Source organism: Carcharodon carcharias, chromosome 12 (assembly GCF_017639515.1).
Source record: "Carcharodon carcharias isolate sCarCar2 chromosome 12, sCarCar2.pri, whole genome shotgun sequence".
Taxonomy (NCBI): Eukaryota; Metazoa; Chordata; class Chondrichthyes; order Lamniformes; family Lamnidae; genus Carcharodon; species Carcharodon carcharias.
In genome coordinates this window covers 22920473-22941489 of record NC_054478.1, presented here as the reverse complement: position 1 = coordinate 22941489, position 21017 = coordinate 22920473, and the positions used below count along the sequence as shown (strand labels likewise).

The 21017-nt window shown below is 45.8% G+C and overlaps 1 protein-coding gene across 1 annotated transcript in view; it reads right to left on the bottom strand.

Annotated features, from left to right (window-relative positions):
- sema5ba (sema domain, seven thrombospondin repeats (type 1 and type 1-like), transmembrane domain (TM) and short cytoplasmic domain, (semaphorin) 5Ba) overlaps window positions 1-21017 on the bottom strand; it is a 389619-nt gene that overhangs the window by 233436 nt on the left and 135166 nt on the right. The window contains exon 2 of the mRNA XM_041201518.1: window positions 7423-7475. The gene's annotated coding sequence lies outside the window, so the exon portion shown is untranslated. The remainder of the gene's footprint in view (window positions 1-7422; window positions 7476-21017) is intronic.

Below are 21017 nucleotides of genomic sequence, written 5' to 3'. Positions count from 1 at the left end.
CGCGATGCTGACTGCAAGACACTCTTCCCAGACTGCTTCACTGTGATGCTGACTGCAGGCACTCTTTCCAGACTGCTTCATCGCGATGCTGACTGCAGGACACTCTTCCCAGACTCAAAATCGGCCTTCCCCAAATTTCGGACTCTAATTTCTGGCCCATCCTTGTCCTTTTCCATAACAACCTAGAATCTTTCATTGACTTCAATCAAGCCTGGGCTTTGCTTGCCAATTATTTGCCCAAGTGGCTCTCTTCTGCCAGGTGGGAGCACTTGGCAATGACGAGATTGGTTCAACTGGGATGTCGCCCATTGACCAACAGCCAACTGATACTTACCCTATGTGAGGAGAAGCCGCTTGGGAAGATACTCCAGGGCAAACAGGCACCGATGTAACTGCATGCCTGGACCTCTTCAAGAGAGGAGGGAAAAACAACTGGGGTAAGGAAATTGTAAATAAGTACACTTCAATTATGCTGCATCATCGTGCACAGCATTGAAAATGTGAGGGGCAGAAACCGTAGCCCATCTGACAGTTTGTTACCTAACCCGGACTCAAGCCTAAGTCCACTTGCACTAAACCTTGGGACTTCCCGGGTTTCAACAGTAGGGGGAGATGGTGACATGGTGGTAATGTCACTGAATGAGTAATCCAGGAGCCCAGGTTACCGCTCAGGGGGCATTAGGTTCAAATCTCACCACTGCAGCTGGTGGAGTTTATACTCAATTAATTAACAAATCTGGAGCTGAAAAGCTGGTCCCAGTAATGGCTACCTGTTGTAAAGATCCATCTGGTTCATTAATGTCCTTTAGGAATCTGCTGTCCTTACCCGGTCTGGCCTACATGTGACTCCAGATCCACAGTAATGTGGTTGACTCTTAACTGCCCCTCTGAAATGGCCCAGCAAGACACGCAGTTCAAGGGCAATTAGGGACGTGCAACAAATGCTGGCTTTATCGGCAATGCCCACATCCCATGAAAGGAATGAAGGAGCAGTGACTGTGCTTCATTATCATCTATGACTCAGTGGTAGCGCTCTGGCCAATGAGTGAGAAGGTCATGAGTTCGAGTCTCCCTCCAGAGGCTTGGGCACACAATCCAGGCAGACACTCCCACTGCAGTACTGAGGGAGTGCAGCAGTGTTGGAGGTGCTGCCTTTCAGATGAGACGTGAAAGCAAGGCCCCTGCCTGCCCTCTCAGGTGGATGTAAAGGATCTTGTGGCATTTTTAGAAGGAGCAGGGCTGTTCTCCGAGCAACCTGCCAAACTTTATTCCTCCCAAACAAAACCAGGAAATGCTGGAAAAACTCAGCAGGTCGGACAGCATCTGTGGAGAGAAAAGCAGAATTAACGTTTCGGGTCCGTATGATATGGACTTAAAAGGTTAACTCTGCCTTTCTCTCCACAGATGCTGTCGGACCTGCTGAGTTTGTTTTTGTTTAAGATTCCCAGCAACCGCAGTATTTTGCTTTTATTCCTCCCGACATCATCGTGACAACAAATGATCTGGTCGTCTTCTCATTGCTGTTTTTGGGAGCTTGCTGTGCACAAATTGGTTGCCATGTTTCACACATGACCACAGTGCCCACATTTCGAAAGTATCCCGTTGGCTGTGAGCGCTTTGCAAAACCCCGAGATCGCGAAAAAAGAACTCCATGTCTTTCAGACACGATGTTAAACCGAGGACCCGTCTGCCCGCCGGTGGGTGGGTGAGATCGGTTGGGGCTATTTCGGAGAGGAGCAGGGGAGTGCTCCCTGGTGTCCTGACCAATATTCATCCCCCAGTCAACATCACAAAAGCAGGTTGTCTGGTCATGAACACACGGCTGTTTATGGGGGTTTGCTGTACACAAAGTGGCTGCCGAGTTTATTTTTATTCGTTCGTTGGATGTGGGCGTCGCTGGCTGGATCAGCATTTATTACCCACCCCTAATTGCCCCTTTGCTCAGAGTCGACCACATTGCTGGTGAGTCTGGAGTCAGATTTCCTTCGTTAAAGGACATTAATGAACCGGGTGGGGTTTTTTACAACAGTCAGCAATGGTTTTGTGATCATCATCAGACTTTTAATCCCAAATTTTTATTGTGTCTCTGACGTGACAACAGTGACTACACTTCAAAAGCACTTTTAAAGCACTTTGAGATGTCCGTTGGGCCTGAATAACATTACATAACTGCAAGCCTTTCTTTTTTATTGGAGTTAGGGTGGCGGGGTGGGGATGAAGGAGAGATGCAGAGCTATAAGAGACCTTGCTACTCTCTGCCATCCAATTGAGATATAGGAGAAGCCTTGGTTAAAGGTGCTGTACAAATGCAAGTCGTTGCTACTTTTGATGCCTGGTAGCAGGATTCAATTCTTTCCCCTCCTCTCTAAGTTAGGGGAACGCAGTTGGGACATTACAATACTCTACACCCTGCCCTAATGAGCTAGAAAGAAGTGGGATTTTGTTTTGCAGATTTCCAAGTGTTTGCATCACCACTCAGAAGTCCAGGATTAATCTTTGTGTCCTCGTCTAATTATGAATGAGTTTCATTCTTCTCACTGTCTGCTGAAACTCTCCCTATTCAGTGCTGAGCGTGTCCCTCAGTGGTAGTGTAAAGAATCAGAAACTAGCAGTATACCGATGCCCATTAACCCCTTCACAACTGCAACAGCGCTTAAGGAATCGGATCTGAATACCAGAACCAAATACAATCCATCTAATTGAGGGGAGAATAAAATGGATTCAGAGATAGACACAGTTTCGGCACAAGTGGTTGTTTTTACTGTTGTTGAATTTAGAAACATTTTGCTTTTTATACTGACTCAAGGTACCAGACAGGTTCCTACTTGAAACAGATAACTTTATTTCAGAGCTCTTTTAGAAGCTACATGTTTGAACCAGGTCCACGCCTAGAAGGCCCCAACCCCCACGGATTACCCGCGCTTACAGCTCATTCGTCAAGAACAATCACATGACCCCTAATAGCTAGCAGGAAAGGTTTACACCTTCAATCACTTCACTTTTCAATGTCCTTCCCTCAAGATGCCATCTCTGGCTGGAGTCATATTCCATATTTTGGAAAGTATATAGGAATAGGATGTCGGAATATTCCAGAAATAAGAGATTATAACTATCAGGAAAGACTGCCAGGCCAGTGCTCTTTTCTCCAAGGTGAGTGAAGACTGAGGTAAAGACCTGATGGAGGTCTTTAAAATTAAGAAGGGGTTTGATAAGGTTAATGTAGAGAAAATGTTACCACTGGTGAGACGGACCAAAACTAGAAGGTCCAAGGTATATAATAATTGCCAATAAATCCGATAAGGAGTTCAAAACAACTTCTTTACCAAGGAAGCAGTGGGAATGCGGACCTCACAACAACAATAGTATAGCTGGATTGAAGGGGAGGCTAGATTAGCAGATGAGAGAGAAAGGAATAGAGGAATATGTTGATCAGGTTAGATGAGGTATACTTGGAGAAGGTCAATGTGCAGCATTAGCACCGGCATAGACCTGTTGGGCTGAATGGTCTGTTTCTGTGCTACGTACAAACATACGAACAGGCAATGACCATCCCCAATAAGAGAGAATCTAACCATCGCCCCTTGACATTCAATGGCATTACCATCACTGAATCCACCACTATCAACATCCTGGGGGTTACCATTGACCAGAAACTGAACTGGACTAGCCATATAAATACTATGGCCACAAGAGCAGGTCAGAGACTAGGAATCCTGTGATGAGTAACTCACCTCCTGACTCCCCAAAGCCTGTCCACCATCTACAAGGCACAAGTCAGGAGTGTGATCAATACTCCCCACTTGACTGGATGAGTGCAGCTCCCACAACACTCAAGAAGCTCAACACCTTCCAGGACAAAGCAACCTACTTGATTGGCATCCCACCCATAAATATTCACTCCCTCAACCACCGACGAACAGTGGCAGCAGTGTATGCCATCTACAAGATGCACTGCAGCAACTCATCAAGGCTCCTTCGGCAGCACTTTCCAAACCCATGACCACTACCATATAGAAGGACAAGGGTGGCAGACACATGGGAACACCACCACATGGGAAGTTCCCCTCCAAGCCACACACTATCCTGATTTAGAAATGTATCGCCGTTCCTTCAGTGTCGTTGGGTCAAAATCCTGGAAGCCCCCCTCCCTAACAGCACTGTGGGTGTACCTGCACCACGTGGACTGCAGCGGTTCAAGAAGGCAGCTCACCACCACCTTCTCAAGGGGCAATTAGGGGTGGGCAATAAGTGCTAGCTTGGCCAACGACGCCCACATCTCGTAAATGAATTTTAAAAATGAACATACGAAATAGGAGCAGAAGTAGGCCATTCGGCCTCTTGAGCCTAAGATCATGACTGATCTGTATGTGTTTCGAGTTCCACATTCCCATCTAACCCCAATAACCAATTCCCTTGCCTAACATGAATCTATCTACCTCTACCTTAAAATTATTCAACGACCCCACCACCACCACCTTCTGTGACAGAGTTCCAAAGTCGCACAACCCTCAGAGAAAAAATTTCTCCTCATCTCTGTCCTAAGACAGTGGCGCCTAATTTTAAAACAGAGCCCCCTGGTTCTGGACTCACCCACAAGAGGAAACATCCCTTCCACGTCCACCCTGTCAAGGCCGTTCAGGATCTCATATATTTCAATCAAATCACCCCTCACTCTTTTAAACTCCAGTGGAAACAAGCCCAGTCTATCCAACCTTTCCTCATAAGACAACCCACTCATTCCAGGTATAAATCTAGTAAACCTCCTCTGAACCGCCTCCAAGGCACTTACATCCTTCCTTAGAATCCTGTGTAGTTCTGTGACTGCCTGCAACCCTCCAGGCTCCTGTGTGAACCTAGGCAAGGAGCATCAATACCACATCTGAACCCAATCCTGTCCTCACCTGATGTCCACACACTTTAAATATTATCCCCAGCGATCGGGAGTTGGGCATCCCACTTAAATGTTTTCCCTCCTTAAATTGGGAGGAGGGAGCACTCAGGCAGATAGAGGCATTAGACTGAGATCAATCAGGTCAGCGCACAGCAAGGAATTTGGCCCAAGACCCTGTGATCCATTCAGTTTGCAGCCACACCAGGTTCCAGTGTGTGGGTGAAGATGGTGGCACAGTCACTGGACTAGTAATCCAGATGCCCAGGCTAATACTCTGGAGACAGGGGTTCAAATCCCACCACAGCGGCCGGTGGAATTTGAATTCAATTAATAATTCTGGAATTCAAAGCTAGTCTCAGTAATGGTGACCATGAAGCTGTCATCAATTGCGGTAAAAACCCCACCTGGTTCACTAATATCCTTTAGGGAAGGAAATCTGCCATCCTTAACCCTGTCTGGCCTACATTGTGACCCCAACCCAAAGCAATATCGTTGACTCTTGACTGCGCTCTCAAATGGCCTTGCAAGCCACTCCATTCAAGAGCAATTAGGGATGGGCAACAAATACCAAGACTTAGCAGTGATTTCACACCCCATGAAAGAGGAAATAAAATCTCCAATTCTTTGGAAGGAAGCCACATTTCTCACTCTTTTTGAAAAATTCTTACCCTCTCCGACTGTCTTGCTCACCATTCCTAGGCAACTCAAGAGTGGTGTGTACACCTCAAGTGTTTCGAGTACGTTCCATTCCTGAAAAGACAATGCCTGCAATCCTGGCTGTTGTTCTAATCTAGCAACTCCCTTGTGTGACCCTGGCATAAATTTGGAACCCACACTGCTCCCAGGGATGTGTGTTGGGGATGTTCTTGCCTCTACCTAGTTCTACTTTACCATTCTCTTCAGGAGTTATGGAAGGCATAGGACGAGCAGAACCAGCAAACCACCAGCAAGGATTCCACTCTCCACCGTCCCCTGCCGAGTGGGGTATGTGCAAAGAACTCCAAGCCCTCGACCTCTACCACCTAGAACAAGGGTTGCCAAACAGCTGTGGGTCGTGCCTCAAGTGGATTCGGAGAAACAGGGAATGAGGTCATGAGCTCCCCCTCCTCCAAGACCATGCCCCGCTCCAGCACTGAGGCCCAGGCAGCATTCAGTCCTGCACTTGCTCTGCTCGTCTCTCGGTCTCTCTCACCAGGTCATAGGCTCCTGCCCGTGGCCACTTCACCTGAGCATAGTTCAGCCCGTTGAATGATGCCTCCGCTGCGGAGCTGTGGCTTGTCTAAGCCCAACTTCACATTACCCTGGCACTGCAGAATGACCTGGGCCCCAACATCAGCCAACTCAAGACCCTCATGCTCTACTTCCACTGTTTCCTGACTAAGGTCCATGAGCTGGAGTGGTTCAGATGAAGTAATAGGCTGGTGAGTACATAAAATAACAACATTTTTACAAAGCACTTTAAAAACACAAATTTTCAGATTTATATGATATTATATGTTGATCTACAACATACAAACTTAAATAGTTCTAGCCTGAATGTTACCATGCTGCTTTATTACTGCTTTGTTTTTGTTGGCATCTGGGGTTGCATCGATTTTCGAGTGTTAAAATGGGCTCGCATTGGAAAATAGTTTGTGAAGCACTGGCAACAGCTGCAGATAGATGGCAACACTACCACCTACAAGTTTCCTTACAAATCACACACAATCCTGACTTGCGACTCTATTGCCATTCCTTTACTGTCGTGGGTTCAAATTCCCGGAACTCCCTGCATAACAGCACTGTGGCTATACCTACAACTTGCAGTGGTTCAAGAAGGCGGCTCTCCACCACCTTCTCAAGGGCAATCGGGAATTGGGCAATAAATGCTGGCCCAGCCAGCGAAGCCCACATCTCGTGAACGAATGAAGAAAAGCTGGATTAAGCTCAAATCAACCACGTTCAATTCTTCATCGATTACTGTCACTCACTCTGAGGGGGAGAAATAAGTACAGAGGCCGTCAAAGCCCATTAGTCTGCCCTGTACCATCCGCGAGCAGATTTGGGAGAGGGAAAGCAAAGAGAGAGACGTAAAAACGTAACAAAGTCCTGGATAACAAGCATATCACAACCTCAACTGTCAATCCTCTCACCCAATGCACTGGTCGCTTCCTCTTTTACCCTCAACATATCTGGCGCTGACCAATCATTTCATTAGTTACAGTGGGATGGTTAACATACCACATCATACCTTCCAAAGTCTTCGCACACAGCTTTGTTCTTCCTCCTTAAGTCACTTTCTACTTTCTGTGAATACTCTCTATGTCTGATTTGCCAAGTTTCTGCCCCTGAGAACCCCCCACCCCCCACCCCACGCTCTTTTACAAATGAATAGGAGCAATGTGACCAGTGGAAAAGCCAACTAATTTTCCATGCCTTACCCACAATGGGGCATGCTAAATTGGGATGACTAATGATGGTGCACAGATTGATGAACCCAAGACAGGACTTACTAATCTGCTGAAATGAAAAGGGTTTTAAACAACTCTTACCGCAGCTGCATCACAAGTGTGTTGTACCTCTTGTCTGCACGCTCCCGTATGACCTGTAATACAAAGTGGGAAAATTCCTTTTGGTAAAATGGCACCATCAGTTTGAATCAGATCAGAAGAGAGTCATAAAGTCATCACAGCACAGAAGGAGGCCATTCAGCTCATCGATTTCAGGCCAGCTCTCCGTGGGGGGGATTCAGTCAGTCTCATTGATCCACTCTATCCCTGTAGCCCTGCAAGTTTATTTCCCTCAAGTGCCTATCCAATTTCCTTTTGAAATCATTGATCATCTTGGCCGCCCTCCTAGGCAGCAAGTTCCAGGTCATTACTACTCGCAGCATAAAAAGGTTCTTGCTCACATTACCCTGTATCTCTTGCCCAAAACCTTACATCTGTGTCCCCTAATCTTTGTACCTTCAGCTAATGGGAAATAGCTTTTCTTTGTCTACCTTATCTAAACCTGTCATAATCTTGTGCACCTCTATCAAATCTCCCCTCCATCTCCTTTGCTCCAAGCTTCCCCCACCTAACCTTGTAGCTAAAATTCCTTATCCCTGTAAACTGGGATATCCAATGAAAGGGAACTTCCACCGTCGGCAATAAAGGATCGAGCCAATAGTAACAATTCAGCGGCAAGCTTGGAATTGGCTTTAACAGAGATGTAGCAATATCAACTGAGTAAACTGGCCTCCATCCTTCTCTGAAGGCATCACTTCGAGCACTGAGCTATCTCCTTATCCCACCTGAGTGAGCATATTCACGAGGGTCGGCGGTGACAGCAGGAAGAAGGAAGGAAGCTCCTCTCATGCCTTAGCACATTCCAAAGTGCTTTGCAGTCAATGCAATGCTTTTTCTGAAGCGTACTGATTGTTATAATGAAGGGGCAGCCAATTTGTGCACACAAAGCTGCCACAAGCAGCAATATGCTATCTCCCAGAAGGCATTCAATTGGGCTTTTCAAGACAGCCTGGCTGTTTAAATGGTCATCCTTTTCCCCCTGAAATCAGTACACCAATTCATTTTGCTGAATTTTTGTTCCACAATTTGCCAATGGTGGGACTGTGACCTCACCAGCCCTAGGATGCCAATCCAGTTGTGTAACCATCTGATTATCCTAACCTCATGACTTGTTACAATGCAACGTCCCGTAACCCATCCTGTGATGCTCTATACCCGGCGTAGTACAGCTTGATAGGCCCAAGGACCACACGTTTGCATAAGAAGTCCCGAGCGCAGTGGAAAATGAATATGCCTGAGCAGAACAATCACCAGCCCAAAACATTGCAACGAAATTGGGGCAATTTACTTGGCGCTTCTCCTGCAGCCTTTTCAGTTGATCAAAGAGTTACCCTAACTACCGGCGATACAAGTGCCACCTTCAAATATTCAGTCAAATCTGGAGATGTGAACAAGACCATTTCATACAAAAGATACTGATGCATCAGTGCCCTCCACAGCGGGTTTTCAAAAGGTACTCCTTTCACAGGTCTTCTCACTCTGTGTCTAACCACCCTGGGCATTTATTCTCCATTATAGGCAGAGTCAGATAATATTGTGATACGCCTTAGATCGAGTTCAGTGTTAAATAGCACCACTGAAGACGACAGCAACCCAGGAGGAAACCGATTTATTCCTTTTGTTCTTTTCATTGCCAACATAGGAGAGGGTTGTGGAAGGGAGAAACTGGAGAAACTCAGGTGGCGGTGGGAGAGGGGGGAGGTGCTGAAGGGGTGAAGGGAGTGGGTGAAGCACAATCAAGGACCCTGAAACCCACAGAAGGGGAAGCAAAGCGTGTCATAGAATAAACTGATGGTGACATTCTGTCAAACCTCAGAAAATTATCCCATGGGTGATCATTGTTCCCCATCTCACTCTCCACAGATGTACTAGGATGGTTCCAGGGACAGGGGAATTAGTTACAGACATACGAATTAGGAGCAGGAGTAGGCCATTCGGCCCCTCGAGCCTGCTCTGCCATTTGATAAGATCATGGCTGATCTGATTGTGGCCTCAAGGCCTCTTTCCTGCTTGCCCCTCCTGACACCCCTTGATTCCTTAAGATAAAAGCAAAATACTGCAGATGCTGGAAATCTGAAACAAAAACAAAAATTGCTGGAAAAACCCAGCAGGTCTGACAGCATCTGTGGAGAGGAAGACAGGGTTAACGTTTTGAGTCCGTATGACTCTTCATCAGAAGATTTCGATCCCTTTGATTCCTTTGTCAGTCAAGCATCTATCTACCTCTACCTTAAAAATATCCAGTAACCCTGCCTCTATCCCGCTCTGGGGAAAGACAGTTCCAATGATTCACGATCCTCTGGGAGGAAACATTTCTTCTCATCTCTGACTTAAATGGGTAGCCCCTTATTTTTAAACTGTGTCCCCCCAGTTCTGGTCTCTCCCACAAGGGGAAACACCCTTTCAGTATCCCACCCAGCCCTGTCAAGTCCCCTCAGGATCCTATGTTTCAAAAACACGAATAGACTGGAAAAGCTGAGGTTGCTGTCCGAAGAGCACAGGAGGCCAAGAGGAGGTTTGATACAGCTGTTTCTAAACCAGAAAAAGTTTAGATCAAGTAAATAAAGAGACACTGTTCCCAGGGTCGATAACCAGGTGGTACAGTTTGCAGATGACTGACTAAAGAAAACATGAGGAATAACATTTTTACACAAGCAGTGATCAGGGTTTGAATCGTACTGTCTGACTGGGTGGTGGAAACTGATTCAACAGTAACCTCCAGAAGGGAATTGGATAAATATTTGGAAGAGAATAAAAGAAATGGCAAGGTAATAAGGAAGGAGCAGGGGAGTGGAACCAACTGGGCTGTTCTTCAAATGGTCCAGCACAAACCTGATGGGCCAAATGGCCTGCTTCTATGCTGTACTGTTCTATGAAAAGCCCTTAAAAAAGCACATCTTTGGTATGACAGCAAGACAGCTAAACCAGACAAACAAAATTAATCTCCCTCACATTGAAAACCTCTGGGTTTGTGTGACCAGCAGATGGCTAAATCACCCAATCCACACGCTAGCACTCTGTGACCAGCATTAGGTAGCTAGGAAGTGAAGGCTCAGAATGCACCCACTCCTGTAATTTGCGTGCAATTATTTAATGCTTTCTTTCAGCCTCCCCCCTCCCCAGCTCCCTCTCAGGAATTCCTGTGCTTCAGAGCCTGAATCACAGATCTTGGATGAAAGAAGTTTCACAGTGTTCATAGGTTTAAATTGAAATAATAATGAGCTGATTGTTATCTTCAATTGGCATTAACCCAATCTGTGAACAGCATAATTGCAACCTGCAGCTGCAACCAAAGCTCTGGCAGCGCTACCTCTCTCAGCTGTTTATTTGAAGGACAATCTAACGTTTCATTCTTCCCCTCCTCTCTTGAACATGCTTGGGTATGGTTCCCTCGGACGCTGTGGCCTTCCAGGAGAAGCGGGCTATTCCTCTATGGGTGCCTCACAGTCAGGTTAAAACCCTTGCTGTCTGCAGTGGCCAGCTGGATGGGAAGCTTGGATGATTTTCCCCTTCCTGCTTTGTTCATTGAAATTGGATAAATCACCACAGAATGGGCAATGGCTAAGAGGGACGAACACAGACTTCATCTTGGTGAGTTTATTGCCCGAAGGCAGGTCCAAACCATAGCGCCACAACCTCCACCACAGGTCGGGCAAGGAGGCAAGTCCCGAATCCACTCCAGCCGGAGTGGGGAATCGAACACCATGCTGTTGGCAATCATCTGATCCACACCGGATGTCTGGCTAACAGAGGCAACCTGCCCCCGAGGAGTTTGCGTTGCTGTGGTAACGCACACTTTTTACATGCATGGTGTAGTCCGGAGCTAAGGACAGTGATGATAGAGGCTCCAACGTTCTATCCATCACATGGCCGACCAGGAATCCCTCCCGCTCTTACAGCCTTGGCGTGTGTTGGAAGGATTTACAATTTGATAACAAGCCTGTTTGGCCCTGTTATGAACACACCTTCCTTGGCCATCTAGTCCTAGGGTGGGACTTGAACCCAGAGCTCTTGGCTCAGTGGCAGGGACACACTACCCAGAGCACCACAAGACCTCCGAACGCAGAATAGACTGGGTCAAAAGTATGAGATTAGCCCAAATCAGCAGAGGCTGAGAATTATACCGTTTTTTTTTTAAATTCACTCATGTGATGAGAGCATCACTACCAGGGCAGCATTTATAGCCCACCCCTTACTGGCGTTGAGGGAGGGTATAGTGAGCTGCCTTCTTAAACAGTTGCAGTCTGTCTGGTGCAGGTACATCCATGGTACTGCTTCTCTGCCTCTCACTTCTTTTTTAAGATCCTCCTTAAAATTTGACCAAGTCTTCGGGCACAAAGGTCTCTTTCTTTGACTCAGTGCCAAGATTTGTCTGGTAATGCTCCCGTGAAGCCTGTTGGGACATTTTACTATGTCAAAGGCGCAATATAAATGCAAGCTGTTGGGCGTGGAATCTTCAACTTAATTTGTTTCTGTTGCATGGAATTCCAAAAGAAACCATCTTTCCCATTCACTTCCACTCCATAAAAATGCCGATCCAAGTGGGTGCCCTTTCATCTGGCTAATGACTTCATAAACAAGAGTGGACTGACTGCCAGATTCACCAGCATATTCTGGAAACTAATCCTTCTTAAGTATTTTCTTTTGGTTTTACTTATATTACATTTTTGAATGAACAGTTAAATCGACTCTAATTATTGCTATCAACATATATTAAAAAGAAAGTTGTTGCTTGGTAGCTTGTTTCACAAGGGGAAGTTTACTGGGTTTGTAAATAAATTGAAGCTGATCAGGCATGTATTGTGGATGTCTAAATGTTCCCACTTGAAGTGAAGTGCAATTACAGCGTAAAGGTTTCCCCGTGCTTCAGAAAGGTTGCCTGTTGCAGTGTTAACTTAATCACGGCAAACAAAATGGTCGACAGGCTCCCTCTCGAGTCTCCTGAGGCTGCTGCTGCTCCAAGCTGCCCCAGGAAATTAGTCAGGCCCAGGCAGCCTCATTCCCTCTTCATCACACAAGACATTCATCATCAGAAGGAATAAGGAGGTGTGTGCGTCCAGAACAAGGCCGAGGGGGCAAACGAGGCCTACTGCTTTCAATGGATTCCGGAACCTCAGTGAAGTATAGGCCTCTCAGTCCATTTTGCCTCTGCTGATACTAGCCCTACACCACAGCTGTCAAATCCTATTTCATGGAATCACACAACACAGGAGGTCATTTGGCATGTGCCAAGCCAGCTCTTGAAATCTTTCCCCCCCAAAATTACTTCATCCATGAAATATATAGATGTACATTATATGACCATACAAAGTTGACATTACTTAAGGTGCAAAACCAAATGAGTTTCTTCCAATACTGCATGTCACTCAATACATTTACAAGTGTAGTTAATGTTTACAATATGCATTACATGTTAAACATTCAGCCTGAGTGGTTTTACCCAGTTTCCAGCCTCTCAGTAAACCATGGCTGAAGAGCCTCAGATATTGGCCTTTCCCTCATTATGCTCTTGGGGTGGCTGCACAAGCTTTAGTGCATCCCCTCAGCATGTAGTCCTGGACCTTGGAATGTGCCAGTCTGCAACACCCAGTCAGGGGCAACTCTTTGCAATTTTCGGGCAGACCAAAGAGTGCCTTACCAAGTTGATGGTCCTCTAGCCACAGATGATGTTCATCCTGTGCGCCCCGTGAACAGCTCGTAGAGCACATAGTCCTTGCGCCACAGAGCTGCTCGGGATGAACCTCGACAAAAAAACCACTGCATCTCTCTCCAGACCTTCTTTGCAAAGGCACATTAAAAGGTTACCCAATTTGTCCCAATCCCCTGTTGCTCTTTTCCCATAGCCTTAGAAATATTTTTCATTTCCAAGTGTTGAAATTCACTTTTGAAAATTACTATCTAAACTGCTTCCCCCATCCCTATCAGGCAGTTTATTCCAGATCATCATAACTCACAGGGTAAAATAATGCCTCCTCATCTTCCTCCACATTTGTCCTTTTCCCCCTAAAGATTCATCTAATTCACTCTTAAATCTTACAATCGATTTGATTTCAATGGTTAATTATGGCAATGCAATCTATGCTTCAAGAATGCCTTACATCAGTGACATTCCTTCCAGCTTTCCACTTTATGGTCCTCATCTATCAAATCATGAATTCTGTCTAAATCATTTCCTCGCCCGACGATGAGCTCTGTATAAATACCCCTTGATTTCCCCAAAGCTAATCTTAAGCTAGAGTTCTGAATATTTGCTCAGAGCTATGCCTCCTCTGTGTAATCTTAGCTTCCAGGTAACACTTAACATCTCTCCACTTACCCTGCTGCCCTACTCAATATACTTAAACCATCGCATCCCTTCATTGATTTGATCAGATCAGTCTACGTCTACCCTCAATAACTTTGAATTCTGTTCCTGGCAGATAATGATTCAGCACCATTTCCTTCTCAAGGCATCAATCTGTTGCTTTTGATCTAAAATTGGGTGGGAAGGACGCAATGTACAAGTGTTGACAAACGCTAAATAAATTGTGGAATTCCCCCACCGTCAACATCCTGGTGGGAGGGTCACCATTGACCAGAAACTTAACTGGACCAGCCAGTTGAGTACTGCTGAAAAAAAGAGACATGCTGTCAAAGCTTCTCAGCTTGCACACTTCAGGACAGATGCAAGAATACTAAGTCTCAAGGGGAACAACAATTTATACTACATGAGAAAAGGGATGCATCTCTCATGCAGGGTAAATTGTCATTTTCTATGAAATTTGGCATTCTTGCATCTGTCCTGATGAGTGCAAGGTGAAAAGCTTTGGCAGCGTGTCTCTTTTTTCAACAATGCTCAAGTTCTGTACTACCAAACAACTGTTCGGACCAGCCATATAAATACTGCGGCTAAAGTGCAGGTCGGAGGCTGGGAATTCAGCGGCGAGTAACTCACTGCCTGACTCCCCAAAGCCTGTCCACCATCTACAAGGCATAAGTCAGGAATGTGATGGAATACTCCCCACTTGCCTGGACGAATGCAGTTCTAACAACACTCAAGAAGCTCGCCACCATCCAGGACAATGCAGCCCGCTAGATTGGCATCCCACCCACCACACTTTCACTCCCTCCATCTCCGACGCACAGTGGCAGCAGTGTGTACCATCAGAAGATGCACTGCAGGAATTCACCAAGGCTCCTTCAGCAGTATCTTCCAAACCTGCGGTCTCTACCACCTTTTTAGAACAAGGGCAGCAGACACATGGGAATACCGCCACATGCAAGCTCCCCTCCAAGCCACACACCATCCTGACTTGGAAATATATCGCTGTTCCTTCACTGTCGCTGGATCAAAATCCTGGAACTCCCGCTACAACATCAGATGAACTACAGCGGTTTAAGAAGTCGACTCACCACCATCTTCTCAAGAGCAATTAAGGATGGGAAATAAATGCTGGCCTTGCCAGCGATGCCCACATCCCATAAATAAATACAAAAATCACAAAAATGAAAGTACTTTTACAAATGGAGTTGTGCCAGGGAATGACGAGGAGGTAAAGCTGGAACTTTTGATTGGAATTCTTCTCCAGATGTGTATTCAGGAAAAGCCAATCCTTCAGATTTTCATATCCTCAGGAGAGAAGAAGCTTTGTATTGCCCCCTTTTCTCCCCCAGCCATCTTCCAGCCCCTCCCCTCCCCATCAGCATATTCAGATAATGCCAATGTGATTAAATTATAAAGTAATACAGAAGTTATAGAACAGAATCAGACCATTCAGCCCAGCTGGTCAATGCCAGTGTCTGAGCTCCACACGAGCCTCCTCCCAACACTCTTCATCTCATCCAGCAACATATCCTTCTATTCCTTTCTTCCTCAATTGTTTATCTAGCTTCCTCTTGAATACATCTTTGCTATTTGCCACAACTACTCAAGGAAGCCGAGGTGATCAGTGATTTCAAAAGAAAGCTGCAAAGGTAATTGAGGAAAATAAATTTCGCAAGGCTACAAGATAGGGCAGGGAATGGGACTTCCTGGATTGATCTACAGAGTTGGTATGGATTTGATGGGCTGAATGGCCTCCTTCTGCGTTGTAATGATTATATGTGGTAGCGACTTCCGATTTCTCACCAATCTCCAGGTAAAGAAATTTCTACTGAATTCCTTACTGAATTTGTTAGTGACTACCTCACACTTATGCACCTAGATCTGGTCTCACCCACAAGCAGAACTATTTTCTCTACGTCTGCTCTATCTTCACAATCTTAAATTACCTTGATCAGGTCACCCTGCCAGCCTTCCCTTTTCTAGAGAAAATTAGTCCGACTATCCCCCCACGGATGACCCTTTCCTGTAGCCGTTCCTATCCTGATAGTCCTAGACCTCACTTTCTCTGGGGCAAAAGTGCTGTGGTCTGAACACAATGTGAATTGTAAGCCATCTCTCTATCTCTCTCTGTCTCAGCGTCTCCCTCCCACCACAGTCAGTGCCATCACGATCCGGGGTTTGCTTAGGGCAGAGCATTGGGCTACTTTCCAAGCTGTGTGACATTCCACCGTTGCTCAGGGCAACAATTGGGAGAATGGATGTCTAACCTTGGGCTCCATTCATCTTGGCCCTCCAACAATGAGGGACAAGAGTGAGAGAGAGAGACAGAGAGAGAGAGACCGGCAGAGACAGAAACTACTGGCAATATTCTTTACTTGGATGTATGGCCAAGCCATCTGCAGCACTCATAAACTACTGTAGGTTGTTCATTATTCAACTTGAGTACAACTGATAGAACAGTGTTGAGGTATTGCCAAGGACTATACATCTCTGCCTAATCAAACCCTCAAAAAAAAACCCTCAGCTGGAATAAGATTTAGCTGAACCATCTGAAGCCTGCAAACTCTTAACGTACTTCCCCTGCGGAATAAACAATAATGAATTGATTAATTACTTAGAAAATGCATAGCTTATGGTAGCAATAGCAATGGCTAGGTCACTTGCAAATTGTCTTCTTTGACTTCCGCTTTATTATTGATTTCTGCCACCTCCCCCCCACCCCCACCGAAGCCCCCCAACTCCTTCTCCTCTTAAAGGTAAACCCACAGCACTTTGTTCACTATAGTGTCTGTAACGACAAACAATGGACATCACTCTCGCATCAGGGAAGGAAGGTCGTGGGTTCACAAACTGCTCCCCAGCACGTAATCAAGGCTGACACTCCAGTGTCAGTACTGAGCGAGTGCAGCACTGTCAGAGATGCTGACTTTTGGATGAGATGTTAAGCTGAAACCCGGTCTGTCCTCTCAGGTGGGCGTAAAAGATGACCTGCACTCTGTTTAAGAGGAACAGCAGAGTTGTTCCGGTGCCCTGGCCAATATTTGTCCCTCAAACAACATCAGAAAATCAGATTATCTGGTCAGTATCGCCTTGCTGTTTGTGGGTGCTTGATGTGCACAAATCCGCTGACACATTTCCTACATTAAAACAGTGACTACACTTCAAAAGTTCCTAATTGGCTGTAAAATGCTTTGGGATGTCCTAAGGTCATGAATGGTGCTATATAAATGCAAGTCTTTCCTTCTATGTTTGTGCTTTAACAGGAATGCAGGGACGGTACACAGGAGCACTGCATCTCCTTGGTCCCCAAGAATTCTTCATCCAACGTCACCTGCTGTGGCCAGATACCTTGCTGATATTCATCTTCTAAATTAGCACCTGAAGGTAAGGTGGATTGGGGAAGAGTACCAAAATCTAGATTGACCCTCCAGTGGGTTACCGAGGAAGTGCTGTACTGTCCGAGGTGCTATGTTTTGGATGTGACAGTATACTGAGCCTGTCCTCTCAGGTGGGTGTAAAAGATCCCCTGCACTCTGTTGTGAAGACAGTGCCTGTTGGTTAACGATGGCCCAGGACACTGGCAAGAACTTCCCTCGCTCTTCTTCCAAATACTGTCTTCTCCACCCGGGAAGGCGGATGGGGCCTCTGTGTATTGCGACGTCCTAAAGACTGCACCTCCCACAGTGCAGCACCCCCTCAGTAATCCACAGGAGGGTCGGCGTGGATTTTGTTTTCAGGAGTGGGACTTGAACCCACAGTCTTCAGATTCAGAGACAAGAACACTATCCCGTTCTGCTTTGGTTGTGTCAGCGTCACAGATGAACATCTGTATTCCACCAACCTTTATGGATATGGTTAACAATGTGATAATGATCAGGTAACCTGTTTTTGTGGTGTTGTGATATTGAACAGAACTCCACTGCTCTTCTTCAAAATTGTGCCACGGGATCTTTACATCTACCTGAGCAGGCAGATGGGACTTCAGTTTAATATCTCATCCGAAAGGCAGCACCTCTAACAGTGCAGTGCTCCAGCAGCACTGGAGTATCTCTGGCTGGGGTCACATGTCAGCCAGACCAGATAAGGATGGCAGATTTCCTTCCCTAAAGGGCATCAGTGAACCAGATGGGTTTTTACAACAATCGACAATGGTTGCATGGTCATCATTAGACTTTTAATTCCAGGTTTTTATTGAATTCAAATTTCACCATCCTGCTATGGTGGGATTCAAACCCAGGTCCCCTGAAACATGACCCTGAGTCTCTGGAATACTAGTCCAGTGACAATACCACTACGCCATCACTTGAACCCAGAATCTTGCAATTCAGAGGCAAGATGCTATACAACTGAGCTACAGCTGACTCACTGATGATATGCATGACTCAGCAAATTATATGGCACAGAAGGGAGGCTATGCAGCCCATAATGCCTGTGCCAAACCTAGGTAAGAGCTACCCAGTTAGTCCAGTTCCCTCGCTCTTTTTCCTTAGCCCTGTAGTCTATTTTTTTTTCCTTTTCAACTCTGTATATCATATTTCATTTGCTGTAATAATGTGCTCACAATAAATTCAGTTGCGGGTGTAAAGGCCAAGAGATGGTGAGCAGAAGTGATAGGACTGTCATTCAGATCAGTGGCTCGAACATCAGGTGTAAATGATAACCAGGAGCCTGAACATTTTGCGAATGCCAGCGCAGATTGAATTACAGCCCAAAGCACATGGCAACTGTTACCTCTTGCAAAATACGGACCGTCACTTGTGTTTTAAAGGCTTTTAACCACAATGTATGCAAAAAGCTGATAGAGGTGACGGCAATAACTCATTCGTGCAACCACACTTAGTACACCGTGCACTGTCCTGGTCGCCACAGTACATAAAGGATAATGCAGCTATCGAAAGGATACAGAAGCGGACAACCATAATGATTGAGGGGATGAAGAGATTGAATTATGATGAGCGATTACCTAAATTGGGTGAAGAGAGAAGGTTGAGAGGTGATATGATTGTTGCTTTTTAAGACTCTAAAGCCACGAGATGATGCTGGACTATGATCAGCTCTTTCACCTTGCCAGGCGGAACTGGAGGACACAGCCTGCGACTGGAAGAGGGATAAATTCAAAATTAACCTACAGAAACAATGGTTGGCGATACTCTGGCCCCATCATGGCCGGACCCACCGTGGGAGGTTTGGCAGCCCAGCCAGACGTCCGTTGACTTTTGGTGAGACTGGACAATCCTGGCGGTGGGGCAGAGCTGGAAAATACCCCCCCCCACCCCGCCCCCCAATATCTTAGTGAGTGATGGGGAGGACTCCCTAGGAAGATGGTGGAAGTGGTTTGTATTACCTCATCCAAATGCAGTAGATCTCTTTCAGAATATAACATTTTGGGATACAGTACGTGAATAATTTTGAGACATAAGGTGTGGTGAGCGTAGCGTCCTTGGAAAGAACGGGGGATTTTGGACACAAGCCAACAGAGAGAAGTGTCCTGTCCTATCGATCTGGATTTCAGGCCTCAGGCTCCAGAGTGGAAAACATGTTGTTTTAAGCTGCCAAGCCCCTGAGTTATTCCCTTTTGCGTTCAGTGAGATAATTTTCATGGGTGTGCAGCCTTGTTAAAAAATAAATACGAATTTGGAGGACCAATGGGCACCAGATGATACCTGTTGTATCAGGCACAGTAGCGTAGTGGTTATCTTGTTGGCTGTGTACTGCAGGAAGGCGGGCTAATATTGACGATAAGTTCAAAGCTCATCTTGGCAGCTGGGGAATTTAAATTTATTTAGTTAAATAAATGTGGAATTAAAAAGCTAAGGTCAGTCATGGTGACTGTGAAACTATTGGATTGTTGTAAAAACCTGTCTGGTTCACTAATGTGCTTTAGGGAAGGAAATCTGCCACCCTCACCTGGTCTGGCCTACACGTGACTCCGGACCCACAGCAATGTGGTCGACTCTCAACTGTCCTCTGAAATGGTCAAGCAAGCCATTCAGTTCTATTCAAGAAGGTGGCTCACTACCACCTTTTCCAATGGCAATAGAAAAGCACTATAAACGCTGGCCTTGCCAGCAATACGTACATCCCATCAATATATAAATAAAAAACAGCAACAGACATCCAGTCTGAAGCCAAAGCCCTGGTCATCCAACCCCAACAAGAGACGGGGTGGATGGGGGGGAGGGGGGAGAGTTTCTTATTTGATGTTATCTTCTGTGTTAGATTTCACCTGTGGAATGTGCTTTGGGGAATTGGGAAGGACAGTTCTTCCTGCTGTTGTTTAGTTGGTGAATAAATCTCACGTCAGAACACCAAGGACCGTCAACTTGAGAAAAATGCAAGTTGACGTGGATTCATTTAGCACACTGGTTTCCCCAATGCAAACAACTGTCTATAAAAGCAAAGAGCTTTAGACAGCCAGCACAGACATAACGGACCAAATGGCCTCCGTCTGTGCTGTAACCATTTTGTGATTCCATTCTGAGATTAAGGCTTTTCACAGACTACAGGATAGCTAACTTGATAACATACTGCCTTCAATTCAATTTGTTATCTTGCCACCCACGCCAACAGTCTCAAGAAGAGCTCTTGTCCCACTTGCCCACCGCCCCCACCCTGTACTCACTCACTTATAAGCTGGTTCCTGGTCCGTCAATGCCTTCGTTTCAAAGTTCTCATCTTCATGTTCAAATCACTCTGTGGCTTCACCCTTCTCTACCTCCTGTAACCTCGAGCAGTCCTACAACCCAGTAAACACTTTGTGATCCTCTTGATTGCTCACTTCTTTTGGTCTACCATTGTGCCTAGGTGCTAGGCTCTGGAAACATCAGAAGCAAAGCCCTCACATGACAACCAAATGATGTCTTTGGACTGCCACTTATTTCTCCTTATTCAGTTTACCAAAACTAAGCTCATTGTAAACACAGAATGATACACACGTATTTACACCTATGCAAGTATGAGACAAGGACGTTCCAAATGAAATTTAATTCTTGCCACCTCCAAATTCTTTTGCTCTCAAATTAAGACAATCAGGGCACTTGCTAGGAACAGAAACAGAAAATGCTGGAAAAAACTCAGCAAGTCTGTCAGCATCTGTGGAGAGAGGAACAGAGTGAACGTTTTGAGTCTGTATGACCCTTCTTCAGAGCAGTGAGGGATGGTGTGGTTGGGGGGTGGACGGGGAACTGAGCAAAAATGGAGAAACACACAATGAAGAGTATCTAGTAGGACCTTCTAGATTCTTAGCAGAAATGCTATTTTTTTATTCATTCAC